Source organism: Oncorhynchus tshawytscha, linkage group LG12 (assembly GCF_018296145.1).
Source record: "Oncorhynchus tshawytscha isolate Ot180627B linkage group LG12, Otsh_v2.0, whole genome shotgun sequence".
Classification (NCBI taxonomy): Eukaryota; Metazoa; Chordata; class Actinopteri; order Salmoniformes; family Salmonidae; genus Oncorhynchus; species Oncorhynchus tshawytscha.
This window is the reverse complement of record NC_056440.1, coordinates 9,447,929-9,460,133: the sequence shown is the minus strand read 5'-3', so window position 1 is coordinate 9,460,133 and position 12,205 is coordinate 9,447,929. Positions and strand designations below refer to the sequence as shown.

Genomic DNA, 12,205 nt, shown 5'->3' with positions numbered 1-12,205 from the left:
CTTTAAATTGTTTAACTTGGGTCAAACGTTTCGGGTAGCCTTCCACAAGCTTCCCCCAATAAGTTGGGTGAATTATGGCCCATTCCTCCTGACAGAGCTGGTGTAACTGAGTCAGGTTAGTAGGCCTCCTTGCTCACACATGCTTTTTCAGTTCTGCCCACAACTTTTCTATAGGATTGAAGTCAGGGCTTTGTGATGGCCACTCCAATACCTTTGTTGTCCTTAAGCCATTTTGTCACATACTTTGGAAGTATGCTTGGGGTCAATGTTCATTTGGAAGACCCATTTGCGACCAAGCTTTAACTTCCTGGCTGATGTCTTGAGATGTGTATCCAATATATCCACATCATTTTCCTGCTATTTATTTTGTTTAGTCTCCCCTGTCCCCCCTGCAACAAACCAGTCTGGCTTTTTTATGGCGGTTTTGGAGCAGTGGCTTCTTCCTTGCTGAGTGACCTTTCAAGTTATGTCGTACTCGTTTTACTGTGGATATAGATATTTTGAACCTGTTTCCTCCAGCATCTTCTCAAGGTCCTTTGCTGCTGTTCTGGGATTGATTTGCACTTTTTGCACCAAAGTACATTCATCTCTAGGAGACAGAACACGTCTCGTTCCTGAGCGGTATGACAGCTGTGTGGTCACATGGGGTTTATACTTGCGTACTATTGTTTGTACAGATGAACGTGGTACCTTCAGGCGTTTGGCAATTACTCCCAAGGATGAACCAGACTTGTGGAGGTCTACAATTTTTTCTTCGGTCTTGGCTGATTTCTTTTGATTTTCCCATGATGTCAAGCAAAGAGGCACTGAAGGTAGGCCTTGAAATACATCCACAGGTACACCTCCAATTGACTCAAATTATGTGGATTAGCCTATCAGAAGCTTCTAAATCCATGACATCATTTTCTGGAATTTTCCAATCTGTTTAAAGGCACATTCAACTTAGTGTATGTAAACTTCTGACCCACTGGAATTATGATACAGTGAATTTTAAGTAAAATAATCTGTAAACAATTATTGGAAAAATGACTTGTGTCATGCACAAAGTAGATGTCCTAACTGACTTGCCAAAACTATAGTTTGTTAACAAGACATTTGTGGAGTGGTTGAAAAACAAGTTTTAATGACTCCAACCTAAGTGTATGAAAACTTCTGACTTCAATCGTATGTACGATACTGAACAAAAATATAAATGCAACATGCAACAATTTCAAAGATTTTACTGAGTTACAGTTCATATAAGGAAATCAGTCAATTGAAATAAATGAATTAAGCCCTAATCTATGGATTTCACATGACTGGGAATACAGATATGCATCTGTTGGTCACAGATACCTTAAAAAAAAGGTGAAGGGCGTGGATCAGAAAACCAGTCAGTATCTGGTGTGACCACCATTTGCCTCATGCAGCGTGACACATCTCCTTCACATACAGTCGATCAGGCTGTTGATTGTGGCCTGTTGAATGTTGTCCCACTTCTCTTCAATGGCTGTGTGAAGTTGCTGGATATTGGATGGAATTGGAACACTATAGTACACATTGATCCAGAGCATTCCAAACATGCTCAATAGGTGACATGTCTAGTGAGTATGCAGGCCATGGAACTGAGACATTTTCAGATTCCAGGAATTGTGTACAGATCCTTGTGGCATTGGGCCGTGCATTATCATGCAGAAACATGAGGTGAGGCCGGCGGATGAATGGCATGACAATGGGCCTCAGGAACTCGTCACATGGTACCCCTGTGCATTCAAATTGCCATCGATAAAATGCAATTGTGTTCGTTGTCTGTAGCTTATGCCTGCCCATACTATAACCCCACCGCCACGCCACCATGGGGCCCTCTGTTCACAACGTTGACATCAGCAAACCGCTTGCCCACACGACGACATACACATGGTCTGCAGTTGTGAAGCTGGTTGGATGTACTGCAAAATTCTCTAAAATGATGTTGGAGGCGGCTTATGGTAGAGAAATTAACATTGAATGATCTGGCAACAGCTCTGGTGAACATTCCTGCAGTCATCATGCCAATTGCACGATCACTCAAAACTTGAGACATAGGGTGAATGGGCAAGAAATAAAAGATTTAAGTGCCTTTGAACATGGTATGGTAGTAGGTGCCAGGCGCACATGTTTGTGTCAAGAACTGCCACACAGCTGGGTTTTTCACACTCAACAGTTTCCTGTTTGTATCACGAATGTTCCACCACCAAAAGCACCCTGTGGGAAGCATTGGAGTCAACATGGGCCAGCGTCCCTGTGGAACGCTTTTAACACCTTGTAGAGTCCATGCTCAGACAAAATCGAGATTGTTCTGAGGGCAAAGGGGGGGAGTGCAACGCAATATTAGGAAGGTGCTCTTAATGTTTTGTCCACTCAGTGCTTATACGAGCTGTAACATTGCTATTCACATCTTGTCACACTACTGAGCCCAGTCACTGGGCTGATTCTGGTTATGCAGGCCTGTATAGTACAGGCCCTGTTGGCCCTACAGTGTGAATCTGACAAGGTTAGTTGCTACACTAAGCTATAGTTTCGTGTACTATCTTCATTACCCCGGGACTTTGCTGCCTGCGAGCACGCAGCTCAATGAAGAGCACTGACTCAACACAATTCATCCCTAGGGAACGAAGAGACTAGCTGAGAGAAACGCATGACAATTACTTACCCGCTAGATCTAGAAGGATTTTTTTTTTTGTGTGTGTGTGTGTGTGTGTGTGTGTGTGTGTGTGTGTGTGGAGAGTGATATAGATACTAGCCAACAAATGGTATATCGCTCAACATGCAGGTCAATAGCACAGACATTTTCATCTTAACACACACTCTGTGTCTGTCCTTGGAGAGAAGAGGAGTCCTGGAAACCATTTCACAACTCTGATTTCCATCTCGGAGGTAGGAAGTAGGAGGGGGAGGAGAGGTGGTAGGAGAGGAGGTAGGAGGGGCAGGAGAGGGGGAAGGAGAGGAGGTAGGAGGGGCAGGAGAGGAGGTAGGAGGAGGAGGGGAAGGAGGGGGAGGAGAGGAGGTAAGAGGAGGAGGGGAGGAGAGGAGGTAGGAGGGGGAGGAGGGGAGGGGAGGGGAGGGAGGGGCAGGAGAGGAGGTAGGAGGGGAGGGAGGGGCAGGAGAGGAGGTAGGAGGGGGAGGAGAGGAGGTAGGAGGGGGAGGAGAGGAGGTAGGAGGGGCAGGAGAGGAGGTAGGAGGGGCAGGAGAGGGGGAAGGAGAGGAGGTAGGAGGGGCAGGAGAGGAGGTAGGAGGAGGAGGGGAAGGAGGGGGAGGAGAGGAGGTAAGAGGAGGAGGGGAGGAGAGGAGGTAGGAGGGGGAGGAGGGGAGGGGAGGGGAGGGAGGGGCAGGAGAGGAGGTAGGAGGGGAGGGAGGGGCAGGAGAGGAGGTAGGAGGGGGGAGGAGAGGAGGTAGGAGGGGGAGGAGAGGAGGTAGGAGGGGCAGGAGAGGAGGTAGGAGGGGCAGGAGAGGGGGCAGGAGAGGAGGTAAGAGGAGAGGAGGAGGAGGGGGGAGGAGAGGAGGTAGGGGAGGGAGGGGAGGGAGGAGGTAGGAGGAGAGGGGCAGGAGAGGAGGTAGGAGGAGGGGAGGAGGGGCAGGAGAGGGGGTAGGAGGGGCAGGAGAGGAGGTAGGAGGGGCAGGAGGGGGAGGAGAGGAGGTAGGAGGGGGAGGAGGGGAGGGGCAGGAGAGGAGGTAGGAGGGGAGGGAGGGGCAGGAGAGGAGGTAGGAGGGGGAAGAGGGGAGGTAGTAGGGGGAGGAGAGGAGGTAGGAGGGGAGGAGGTAGGAGGGGATGAGAGGGAGGTAGTAGGGGGAGGAGAGGAGGTAGTAGGGGAGGAGAGGAGGTAGGAGAGGGGAGGAGGTAGGAGGGGGGGAGGAGAGGAGGTAGGAGAGGGAGGAGAGGAGGTAGGAAGTAGGAAGTAGGAGGGAGGTGAGATATGAGGGGGAGGAGAGGAGGAGGGGGAGGAGAGGAGATAGGAGAGGAGGTAGAATGGGGAGGAGGTAGGGGGAGATAGGAGAGGAGGTAGGAGGGGGAGGAGAGGAAGTATGAGGGGAGGAGAAGAGGAGGTATGAGGAGGTAGGAGGAGAGGAGGCAGGAGGAGAGGAGGTATGAGGAGAGGAGGTAGGAGGTAGGAGGAGAGGAGGCATGAGGAGAGGAGGTAGGAGGTATGAGGAGAGGAGGTAGGAGGTATGAGGAGAGGAGGTAGGAGGTAGGAGGGGGAGTAGAGGAGGCAGGAGGGGCAGGAGAGGGGGCAGGAGAGGAGGTAGGAGGGGCAGGAGAGGAGGTAGGAGGAGGAGGGGAAGGAGGGGGAGGAGAGGAGGTAAGAGGAGGAGGGGAGGAGAGGAGGTAGGAGGGGGAGGAGGGGAGGGGAGGGAGGGGGCAGGAGAGGAGGTAGGAGGGGAGGAGGGGAGGGAGGGGCAGGAGAGGAGGTAGGAGGGGAGGAGGGGAGGGAGGAGGCAGGAGGGGAGGTAGGAGGGGCAGGAGAGGAGGTAGGAGGAGAGGAGGTAGGAGGGGAGGAGAGGAGGTAGGAGAGGAGGGGAGGAGAGGGGAGGAGGGGCAGGAGGAGGAGGAGGGGGAGGGAGGGAGGGGCAGGAGAGGAGGTAGGAGGAGGGGAGGGAGGGGCGGGAGAGGGGGTAGGAGGGGAGGGAGGGAGGGGCGGGAGAGGAGGTAGGAGGGGCAGGAGGGGGAGGAGAGGAGGTAGGAGGGGGGGAGGGGGGGAGGAGGGGAGGAGGGGAGGGAGGGGCAGGAGAGGAGGGGAGGGGAGGGAGGGGCAGGAGAGGAGGGAGGAGGGGGAGGAGGGGAGGGAGGGGCAGGAGAGGAGGTAGGAGGGGGAGGAGGAGGGGAGGTAGTAGGGGGGGAGGAGAGGAGGTAGTAGGGGGAGGAGAGGAGGTAGGAGGGGGGGAGGAGGTAGGAGGGGGAGGAGAGGAGGTAGGAGGGGAGGAGAGGAGGTAGTAGGGGGAGGAGAGGAGGTAGGAGAGGGGAGGAGGTAGGAGAGGGGAGGAGAGGAGGTAGGAAGTAGGAGGTGAGATAGGAGGGGGAGGAGAGGAGGAGGGGGGAGGAGAGGAGGTAGGAGAGGAGGTAGAATGGGGAGGAGGTAGGGGGAGATAGGAGAGGAGGTAGGAGGGGGAGGAGAGGAAGTATGAGGGGAGGAGAAGAGGAGGTATGAGGAGGTAGGAGGAGAGGAGGCAGGAGGAGAGGAGGTATGAGGAGAGGAGGTAGGAGGTAGGAGGGGGAGGAGAGGAGGCAGGGTGCTGAAAGGGTGGGGGGGCTGCTGACGGACATGATAGGCTACATTACTTGATGGACCATTTCAAATTGTCTAGCTAATAACAGATCACGTCAATATGGCTAGTTATGAAGCTAACACTCAGGGGATAAACTAGATGGCTCTTTCCAAATAGTGTTTGATTCGCTTGTCATCTATAGTGGTGATGACAATAGTCTGACTGACAACTTTACCAGGATGAGGACTTGCTGATGTCAAGCTCTTTCCAAAAGCCTAATCTCTGATGAAGCAAGCTAACTGACATGTTTTTCTCCTCCCTCACTCTCACCTCCATCCCCCCTCCCTCTCTCCTCCCTCCCTCTCTCATTCTCTCTCCTCCCGCCCTGCCTCGTTCTCTCTCCTCCCTCCCTCTCTCATTCTCTCTCCTCCCTCATTCTCTCCTCTCCCTCCCTCATTCTCTCCTCTCCCTCCCTCATTCTCTCTCCTCCCTCCCTCATTCTCTCTCCTCCCTCCCTCATTCTCTCTCCTCCCTCCCTCATTCTCTCTCCTTCTCCCTCATTCTCGCTCCACCCTCCCTCATTCTCGCTCCTCCCTCCCTCATTCTCTCTCCTCCTCCCTCATTCTCTCTCCTCCTCCATCATTTCTCTCCTCCCTCCCTCATTCTCTCTCCTCCCTCCCTCATTCTCTTTTCCCTCCCTCCCTCCCTCCCTCCCTCATTCTCTCTCCTCCCTCCCTCATTCTCTTTTCCCTCCCTCCCTCCTTCATTCTCTCTTCTCCTCCCTCATTCTCTCCTACATCCCCCCCCCCCTCTCTCCTCCCTCCCTCTCTCATTCTCTCTCCTCCTGCCCTCCCTCATTCTCTCTCCTCCCTCCCTCATTCTCTCTCCTCCCTCCCTCCCTCCCTCTCATTCTCTCTCCTCCATCCCTCCCTCCCTCCCTCCTCCCTCCCTCATTCTCTCTCCTCCTTCCCTCCCTCCCTCCCTCATTCTCTCTCCTCTATCCATCCCTCCCTCATTCTCTCTCCTCCCTCCCTACCTCCCTCTCCCCTCCATCCCTCTCCTCCCTCCCTCATTCTCTCTCCTCCCTCATTCTCTCTCCTCCCTCCCCTCTCTCTCCTCCCCCTCTCTCTCCTCCTATCCTTTACTCATCTCTCTCAGCTCCTGTAGTGTTATTCCTCTTGACAACCTCCACCACAGCAGGAAGGCTGCCATGTATAGCAATGTCTGCTGTCCAAACAATCACATCTCATTCTGCCTGCTGTTCAACCAATAACATCTCATTCGGCCTGCTGTTCAACCAATAACATCTCATTCGGCCTGCTGTTCAACCAATCACATCTCATTCGGCCTGCTGTCCAACCAATAACATCTAATGCAGCCTGCTGTTCAACCATTCACATCTCATTCGGCCTGCTGTTCAACCAATCACATCCCATTCGACCTGCTGTCCAACCAATAACATCTAATTTGGCCTGCTGTTCAACCAATCACATCCCATTCGGCCTGCTGTTCAACCAATCACATCTCATTCGGCCTGCTGTCCAACAATCACATCTCATTCTGAAACCGGGACAACGTGTCTCATTTGAAAAAGCTCAGCAGCAGTTTGTAGCTGTAGGTTGCCAATGTGAAGGGCTGGAGAGATGAGGGGACAAGCAATCAATGGCTGACATGTTGAGAGGCAGGCCAAGGCAATCAGGGTTGGGGGAGAAGAGGAGAGACACCTAACACAGACACACACACACACACACACACACACACAGAAAGCTTTCAGAAATCCAATGTACACGGAGTAAACTGTAACAGTCAATGATGACCACACATGTCTTGATTTATCCCACTTTGACATCATCAAATACAGTACAGCACTAACACACCTCATTCACCGAATCACCAAAACCTTGATTACTGAATCAGGAATGTCAGTCGGTGCTGGTCTGGAACAAAAGTCTGCACCCCCTGCAGCTAGCTCTCTAGGACCAGGTTTTATGACCACTGGGCTAAACCCCATTTCAATTCAATATCTGCCCTGCCTGTTTATGTTCATTGCCATGGTGATCAACCCTTTTATTAAGCATTTACACAGTTTACTGGCCCAACAAGGAAGGAGGATCAAGAATTCTGTTCGATCCTATTACAGCATTAGTATTCCATCCTATTATAGCATTAGTATTCCATCCTATTATAGCATTAGTATTCCATCCTATTACAGCATTAGTATTCCATCCTATTACAGCATTAGTATTCCATCCTATTACAGCATTAGTATTCCATCCTATTACAGCATTATTATTCCATCCTATTACAGCATTAGTATTCCATCCTATTACAGCATTAGTATTCCATCCTATTACAGCATTAGTATTAGCGGTCATATAGCCTCTCTGTCCCGGACTGCACAGCTGTGTTTGAATGCCAATAGCCTAAACAAACACATACTAGCTCATCTCAAAGACTACAGGATAAATTGTGGGGAAGTAAGATTTATTTAGCAACACTACAGTATCTGTGGCATAAACATTATGTACAGTAACAAACAGCAGGATAACATAACATGAATGGCACGTGACACACAGCATTCATCTCTATATCCCTTTGGATGGGTTTGACTAGGCTACTGTCATCACATCAAACCTGTTTAGACACAATCCTCTCCTGTAGCCTATATCACGCTGCGATATGAGCATCAATTTACAAACGCAGTAAGATTTTGCTTACAATAAAACTATGATTCAATGGCTTATTCTGTTCTTTATTGTATTTATATTTGACATTGCCAAGATCTTGCGAAGGATTAAAAAGCACGACCGTCCATTCGCCAATCAATCGATACCCCATATAGACATGCCTGTATGATACAGGCTGGGTACATCTTCTCTGCTGCACCGCAGCAACATCGGTCGGATGTCAGAGGTGTGCCGCAACTAGATGTGCTGGACGAAACACACAAACCGAGAGCTCTGAGTTGGGAAAACCCCAAAACACAACTCCGAAAACCCAAAACATTTACATAAAATATTTCAACCTTAATAAGGTCGCTTGTTTTTTTCCCCTTGCCACCTGCTTCGAAACCTACAAGCCGAGGGGACAATTGGGACGGATATTTGTCAGGAAGGCAAAATATGGAGCACATACGGCGCTTGCGTATTCCAGGTCGGTGCCGCCATTCATCAGCTCACAGACCGTAGCGCACTACTGAGCAAGAACACCGACCGAGCCCCGGTCCCCGTGGAGGCAGCTGCGGCAGCAACAATTATCCCAGGGACACTCGTCGTAATGAATGCTCACTTGTTACAGAAGCCAAGCTGCGTGTCTGCAAACAGGATGAATCAGCCCCGAGTAGACCAGAGCCCCGCCATATCAATAGGACTGATATGGGGAGGTTTAGGAGGGGCTGCCCTGGGGGAAAAAAACAACTCGTTGTTGCCATCAAGTTACGAGATGTAGCATATCCCATGGCACCTGAAGCAAAGCCAACGTGTTATAGCCGAACTGTCATGCAGACACTTCTTATCTGTATTGATAAACAGAGAATAGAATCACAACGAATGCACTTTGGTGCGCAACTCAAAGCATCATCTCCGCAATAACTTCACTATGTTTAATCTCCTTGAAAGTTAGAAAATAATCTCGTGCGTAAATCAATTGTTATATTTTATTCTATGTACTATTTTCTGTTGTTGTAAAATGATCGAATCCGATCAATGCGTTCTGAACACCTGCCAATGATCGGGCCCAGAACAGATTCTAGAATATATTCTATCCCCCCGCATAGAACGTTTCATGTTATTTAATGTCATGTTTTCCTTCCGATACATTCTAACTAACTATTTTTCTATTTCTTATTTGGAACAGCATAATCTCCTGCTGGCCATGACAAACTCAGCAGCAAGATCACGGACTAGGTTGTCCTGGCCCCTCCTCAAGTGGCATTCGATTAGAGTCTATCTCTGCTACTGTTCGTTCAACAAAACACTCGTATAGAAAAGTGTCTCCTTGTTCATAACACCATAATATAGCATGAACGCGCAGCGGTGCGTTCAAAAGCAATCAACGCAATTCATCTCACCTCAGGTGTTTCAATATCGGTGTTTCTACAAGAGTGCGGTGAGTCTTCCATGCAATTCCACCGTCTGTCGTTTCGTTCCCCACCTCTCCCTCTCGCTCTACCCGGCTGGGCTAGTCAGCTGTCGGTTGGTCTGTGTGTGCTGTGCGCGCGCTGCCTCAGCCCTTCCTTCCTAGCCACCGGGCGTGACATCAGAGGGGGATTACAAACAATGCCTGCAAAAAGCATCTTTAAATGGGAAGGGGGGATTGTATCCAGCACTGGCCGGCTGCTCCAGCTGTCTTGAACGGGTTCTATTGTCTTCAACTCGACTTCACACATAAATCCCTAGTCTGTTTAATCTATCCATGCTATTCTGGATGCCAGTTCAATTTAGGTCAGTTAGGATTGGCACTTTATTTTAAGAATGTGAAATGTCAGAATAATAGCTGAGAGAATTATTTATTTCAGCTTTTATTTCTTTCATCACATTCCCAGTGGGTCAGAAGATTACATACACTCAATTAGTATTTGGTAGCATTGCCTTTAAATTGTTTAACTTGGGTCAAACATTTCAGGTAGCCTTCCACAAGCTTCCCACAATGAGTTGGGTGAAGTTTGGCCCATTCCTCCTGACAGAGCTGGTGTAACTTTGTTGTCCTTAAGCCATTTTGCCACAACTTTGGAAGTATGTTTGGGGTCAATGTCCATTTGGAAGACCCATCCTGACTGATGTCTTGAGATGTTGCTTCAATATATCCACATCATTTTCCTCCCTTATGAAGCCATCTATTTTGTGAAGTGCACCAGTCCCTCCTGCAGAAAAGCACCCCCACAACATGATGCTGCTACCCCTGTGCTTCACGGTTGGGATGGTGTTCTTCGGCTTGCAAGCATCCCCCTTTTTCCTCCAAACATAATGATGGTCATTATGGCTAAACAGTTATTTTTTTGTTTCATCAGACCAGAGGACATTTTTCCAAAAAGTACAATCTTTTTCTGAGGTCTTGGCTGATTTCTTTTAATTTTCCCATGACATTAAGCGAAGAGGCCCTAAGTTTGAAGATAGGCCTTAAAATACATCCACAGGTACACCTCCAATTGACTCAAATTATGTCAATTTGCCCATCAGAAGCTTCTAAAGCCATGACATCATTTTCTGGAATTTTCCAATCTGTTTAAAGGCACAGTCAACTTAGTGTATGTAAACTTCTGACCCACTGGACTTGTGATACAGTGAATTCCAAGTGAAATAATCTGTCTGTAAACAATTGTTGGAAAAATGACTTGTGTCATGCACAAAGTAGATGTCCTAACCGACCTGCCAAAACGATAGTTTGTTAACAAGAAATTTGTGGAGTGGTTGAAAAACGAGTTTTAATGACTCCAATTTAAGTGTAATTAAACTTCTGACTTCAACTGTAAGTTGTTTTTGGGGGTATCTGTACTGTACTTTACTATTTAGATTTTTGACAACTATAATTTTTACTTGACTACATTCCTAAAGAAAATAATGCTCCATTTATTTTCCCTTACGCACAAAAATAGTTGTTTTCAATGCTTAACAGGACAGAATCTTATCAAGAGAACATCCCTGGTCATCCCTACTGCCTCTGACCTGGCAGACTCACTAAACAGAGAACATCCATGGTCATACCTACTGCCTCTGACCTGGCAGACTCACTAAACAGAGAACATCCATGGTCATACCTACTGCCTCTGACCTGGCAGACTCACTAAACAGAGAACATCCATGGTCATACCTACTGCCTCTGATCTAGCAGACTCACTAAACAGAGAACATCCCTGGTCATCCCTACTGCCTCTGACCTGGCAGACTCACTAAACAGAGAACATCCCTGGTCATCCCTACTGCCTCTGACCTGGCAGACTCACTAAACAGGCCTCTGACCTGGCAGACTCACTAAACAGAGAACATCCCTGGTCATCCCTACTGTCTCTGATCTGGAGGACTCACTAAACAGAGAACGTTTTTTGTATTAAAAAAATTACAGCTCACTGAGCAAAAAAAAAAAATTGTGATTAACTCAATTAAAATGTTTCATCATTTGACTGCCCTATGTATTATATCCAGGGCATTTGGAAAGTATTCAGACCCCCTGACTTTTTCCAAAATATTGTTATGTTACGGCCTTATTCTAAAATTGATTACATTGTTTTTTCACCACACAATATCCCATAATGATAAAGCAAAAACAGTTTAGATTTTTTTTTGCAAATGTGTTAAAAATACAAAACTGAAGCATCACATTTACGTAAGTATTCAGACTCTTTACTCATTACTTTTACTCAATACTTTGTCGAGTCTTCTTGGGTATGACGCTACAAGCTTGGCACACCTGTATTTGGGGAGTTTCTCTTATTCTTCTCTGCAGATCCTCTCAAGCTCTGTCAGGTTGGAAGGCGAGCATCGCTGCACAGCTATTTTCAGGTCTCTCCAGAGATGTTAGATCAGGTTCAAGTCCTGGTTTGGCTGCGCCACTCAAGGACATTCAGAGACTTGTCCCGAAGCCACTCCTGCATTGTTTTGGCTCTGCGATTAAGGTTGTTGTCCTGTTGGAAGATGAACCTTCGCCCCAGTCTGAGGTCCTGAGCGCTCTGGAGCAGATTTATATCAAGGATCTCTCTGTACTTTGCTCTGTTCATCTTTCCATCAATCCTGACTAGTCCCCCAGTCCCTGCCGCTGAAAAACATCCCACAGCATGATGCCACCACCATGCTTTACCGTAGGGATGGTGCCAGGTTTCCTCCAAACGTGATGCTTAGCATTCATGGCCAAAGAGTACATTCTTGGTTTCATCAGACCAGAGAATCTTGTTTCTCATGGTCTGACAGTCTTTAGGAGACTTTAGGCAAAGTCCAAGCGGGCTGTCATGTGCCTTTTATTGAGGAGTGTCTTCCGTCTGGCCACTCTCCCT

At 48.6% G+C, this 12,205-nt stretch overlaps 1 protein-coding gene across 1 annotated transcript in view; it reads right to left on the bottom strand.

Annotated features, from left to right (window-relative positions):
- LOC112236938 (amyloid-beta A4 precursor protein-binding family A member 1-like) overlaps window positions 1-9,439 on the bottom strand; it is a 135,813-nt gene extending 126,374 nt beyond the window's left edge. Inside the window, exon 1 of the mRNA XM_042331301.1 lies at window positions 9,290-9,439. The gene's annotated coding sequence lies outside the window, so the exon portion shown is untranslated. The remainder of the gene's footprint in view (window positions 1-9,289) is intronic.
- Window positions 9,440-12,205: the final 2,766 nt, after the last annotated feature.